The sequence below is a fragment of the Hydra vulgaris genome, chromosome 15, assembly GCF_038396675.1.
Source record: "Hydra vulgaris chromosome 15, alternate assembly HydraT2T_AEP".
Classification (NCBI taxonomy): Eukaryota; Metazoa; Cnidaria; class Hydrozoa; order Anthoathecata; family Hydridae; genus Hydra; species Hydra vulgaris.
The window spans coordinates 45,782,119-45,787,500 of record NC_088934.1 but is presented as its reverse complement, the minus strand read 5'-3'; positions in this window follow the sequence as shown (position 1 = coordinate 45,787,500).

The window sequence follows — 5,382 nt, the reverse complement described above, 5'->3', positions numbered from 1 at the left end:
GGTGCTTAACTTTCCAATTGAAGATGTTATAGAGTTTAGAAAAAAAGTGGTGCATTTACTTATTGATAGAGGAGATAATTTAACTGTATTTGTAATTATGACAGAAAATAAATTAAAAAAAAAAGCAGTAAATGGTGGTGCATGTTTAAATTATTAGGTCAGAGAAGTTGGCAAGATAAACTTTGTCGAATATGTGGGAATAAAGTAGGACCAAACACACAGCAAATTAAAAATTTAGATAAATGGGTATATGAACTTAATTTGCTTCCGTTTTCTATTATTACGTTTTAATATTTTATTTTTATTTTTTTATCAACTAAAAGACGGTATATTACCTAAAAAACCACTACTATTTTATGGATAAAATGCGATAACTGCATTCCAAATCGATGGTTTCATTTGGAATGCATTGGTTATGCTAAAAAAACAAGTGCCTTATTTACTTGCTCAAACATTTCTCTTGCTAATGTAAGTTGTTAAAAAAATCGATTTTAGTTTTTTTGGCTTTATCAACTTATACTTAATTTCGTGAAAATTTTTGAATAAATAAAACAATAAATTATTTGGACTAATATCATGCTTTTAGATATGTCTGCCACGATGAGAGTTGATTTCGTTATAGTTGAAACTTTGATTCTTAAAAGATTATTTTTTAAAAAAACGTTGTTATTATTAATTGTTTTTTAAAAGCTGTTTATATTAACAAATAATTATTTTTTTATGTGGGAAGGATATTTTTATTCAGAATTTAATTCGATTAAAAAAATTATAGCAAATCAATTTGTTTAAAAATCAAATCCGATATATCAAATTTTACTTAGAATATTATATCCCCCTTGTGTAACATTCGTTTTTGACATAGCACTTAGTAAATTATAGAATATAGTATCAAATTTTTACCTAGAATATCATTTCCCCCACATATAAGAATCGTTTTTGACATAGATGTTAGTAAAGTATAAGATATAATTTTATATTTTACTTAGAATATTATATCCCCCTTGCATAACATTCGCTTTCGACATAAAACTTAGTAAATATGGGATTTAGTATCAAATTTTTACTTAAAACATCATATCCTCATTGCGTAATATTCTTATTCGGCATAGAACTAAGTTAATTATAGGATATAATATCAATTTTTTAATTAGAGTATCATATCCCCCTCGTATAGGAATCGTATTTGACAAAGAAGTTAGTAAAATATAGGATATACTATTACATTTTACTTAGAGTATCATATCCCCGTTTTATAACATTCGTTTTCGACATAAAACTTAGTAAAATATAGGATTTAGTATAAAACTTTACTTAGAATATCATATCCCCCTCGTATAAGAATCGTATTTGATAAAGAAGTTAGTAAAATATAGGATTTAGTATCAAATTTTTACTTCAAATATCATATCCTCCTTGCGTAATATACTTATTCGGCATAGAACTAAGTTAATGATAGGATATAGTATCAATTTTTTACTTAGAATATCATATCCCTCTTTTATAAAAATCGTATTTAACAAAGAAGTTAGTAAAGTAAAGGATACACTATTATATTTTATTTAAAATATCATATTCCTCTTGTTTAATATTCGTATTCGACATTGAACTTAGTCAATTATAGGATATAATATCAAATATTTACTTAGAATATCATATCCCACTTATATAAGAATCGTTTTTGACAAAGAAGTTAGTAAAATAAAGGATATACTATTATATTTTACTTAGAATATCATATCCCCCTTGTGTAACATTCGTTTTTGACGTAGCACTTAGTAAATTATGGAATATAGTATCAATTTTTTCTCCTAGAATATCATATCCCCCCACATATAAGAATCGTATTTGACAAAGGAGTTAAAAAAATATAGAATTTAGTATCAAATTTTTACTTAGAATATCATATCCCCCTCGTATAGGAATCGTATTTGACGAAGAAGTTAGTAAAATATAGGATATACTATTATATTTTACTTAGAGTATCATATCCCCGTTTTGTAACATTCGTTTTCGACATAAAACTTAGTAAAATATAGGATTTAGTATTAAACTTTATTTAGAATATCATATCCCCCTCGTATAAGAATCGTATTTGACAAAGAATATCATATCCCCCTTATTTATCATATCCCCCGTATTTGACTTAGAATATCATATCCCCCTTCTATAAGAATCGTATTTAACAAAGAAGTTAGTAAAGTATAGGATACACTATTATATTTTATTTAAAATATCATATTCCTCTTGTTTAATATTCGTATTCGACATTGAACTTAGTCAATTATAGGATATAATATCAAATATTTACTTAGAATATCATATCCCACTTATATAAGAATCGTTTTTGACAAAGAAGTTAGTAAAATATAGGATATACTATTATATTTTACTTAGAATATCATATCCCCCTTGTGTAACATTCGTTTTTGACGTAGCACTTAGTAAATTATGGAATATAGTATCAATTTTTTCACCTAGAATATCATATCCCCCCACATATAAGAATCGTATTTGACAAAGGAGTTAAAAAAATATAGAATTTAGTATCAAATTTTTACTTAGAATATCATATCCCCCTCGTATAGGAATCGTATTTGACGAAGAAGTTAGTAAAATATAGGATATACTATTATATTTTACTTAGAGTATCATATCCCCGTTTTGTAACATTCGTTTTCGACATAAAACTTAGTAAAATATAGGATTTAGTATTAAACTTTATTTAGAATATCATATCCCCCTCGTATAAGAATCGTATTTGACAAAGAAGTTAGTAAAATATAGGATTTAGTATCAAATTTTTACTTCAAGTATCATATCCTCCTTTCGTAATATACTTATTCGGCATAGAACTAAGTTAATTATAGGATATAGTATCAATTTTTTACTTAGAATATCATATCCCCCTTCTATAAGAATCGTATTTAACAAAGAAGTTAGTAAAGTATAGGATACACTATTATATTTTATTTAAAATATCATATCCCTCTTGTGTAATATTTGTATTCGACATAGAACTTAGTCAATTATAGGATATAATATCAAATATTTACTTAGAATATCATATCCCACTTATATAAGAATCGTTTTCGACATAAAACTTAGTAAAATATAGGATATAGTATCAAATTTTGGTTAGAATGTTATATCCTCTTTGTATAATAATCGTATTTGACATAAAACTTAAGAAATATAGTGTACATTATTATTTTTCACTGAGAATATTATATCCTTCTTGCATAAGAATTTTATTAGATATATAATTTAGTATAATATAGGATATAATATCAATTTTTTACTTTAAATTTATGCATAAATTCGATCTTACTTTTTTACCATTTATAAACATTGTTTATGTCCGATTATTCTTTCGGACGGCCTTGGTGCACTTCTAAATGTTATAACTTTAATATCGTCTGCGTTTTCAATGTTCTTATGGGGGATATGATATTCTAGGCGGATACGATATTCTATTACAGACCTCGTGACCCACCTTCACTGTTTACTTGTGTGAAAAAAAGTCTTTTTCATACAAGTAAACAGTGAAGGTGGTCCATCTCGAACAAAACCTGGTCCATCTCCAACGAATAAAACTTTGTCTGAAGTGCGGAGTATAATTCCAGATGAACTCCATCTTTTTAATCAAGAAAATAAAGTAGTCAATTTTGAGCATCTTAAAAATAAGGTTGAAACTGGCAGTTTTGATTTTTTAAAAAGCTCTATTTGGTACTTCACCAACAATACGTTATGCATACAGTATACTGATTTTGAAAAAAATACATTAATACCCAGAGTTTTGATAAAGATTAAGAAAGATTTGATCTTTGAAGGATTTCATTGTGGTATAAAAAATACCATCCAAACAGAATAACCAAATTTAAATCATATTCACATCTTGAAGAATGTTTCAGATATCTTAATACTTTAATGAAAAGCAACAAGTTTATGTATTTCAGGAATATTTTGATGCAATGAGTCCTGTTATCATTGGAACAAAAAAGTTTAATCCTTAAATGATTATTCGTGGTTTTGAGTATTATTCGTTATCAAGATTCCTATATGACAGACTGAGACAAGACTACCAGCATCCAAGTATTTCACTTATTGAGAAACTTACATCAAAAATTAATTCTTCCCTTGATGATTTTAAAAAAAGCGAAGAACTTTTACGAAAAAAAGTGTATTTTAATATTAGACGAAGTCTACGTAGAGCCTTCTCTTACATATTGCTCTGGGTCTTTATTAGGAAAGGCGGTAAACAAACCTGACTCATTAGCATCAACCGTTCTAAGTTTTATGTTGGTTTCAATTTGTGGTGGTCTAAAATACTTATGTCGTATGTCGCCAGTATTTGAACTCAATGCCGAATTTTTAATTGAGCAGGCGAATCATTTGATCGATTGTATTTACAAATCTGATGGAAAGTTAATTGCTATCATTTGTGATAACAATCGTATGAATCAGTCTTTTTACTCTAAGTTTACTTGTAGGGAGTCATGGCAAACAGAAAGTAATATAGTTTTACTTTATGACTTTGTTTATTTAATAAAGTCAGTGCGAAACAACTGGCTAACTGAGAAAACTCAAACTCTAAAGTTCGAAGATGATGGTGAATTGAAATCAGCATTATGGGCTGATTTAAAACATTTACATGAAACTGAAAAAGGAAGTTTAGTTAAACTTTCAAAACTTAATGATGTATCAATAGCACCAAAACCCATCGAAAGACAAAAGGTATCTACTTGTCTCCGTATATTTTGAGACGAAACATTAGCTGCACTGAAAACACGTTCTAACATGAGTAATTCAGATGGTACCATACGATTTATTGAAATTATATTAGGGCTTTGGAAAATTGTTAACGTTAAAGAACCATATGCAGACTTACGTTATTGTGATGATGATAGAGCTGTTATATCTACAGAAAATGATGAAAGGATAACTTTTTTGAACAAAATGGCATGTACGGCGCAGAAAATGACCGGTATTAAAGGTCAATGTCAATGTCAGCTCACAGTTGATACAGGGACAGCACTTTGGCATACATGATCAGGTATGATTGTTCTTGTCAAGCACCTTCTTAACTCTGGATTTCGATACGTGGTACTTGGTAAATTTACAACAGATCTTTTAGAGAAAATGTCTGGGAAGCTTCGACAAGGGTCAAGTAAGACTTATTTATAAACACTCAGCAAATTTTAGAAAAAGTCAGAATATTTAAAAACAAATTAATTTTGCAAGTGGGTGTAAATATAGATGAAGTTGCAGAAAACGAAGCAGGTCATGATTGTGAAAAGTGCAAGTTTTTGTTAGATGATGATTCATCAAGTGTTTTCCATAAAGTATCTGGAAGAAAAGCTGGATGTAAATGTTAAAAAAGCC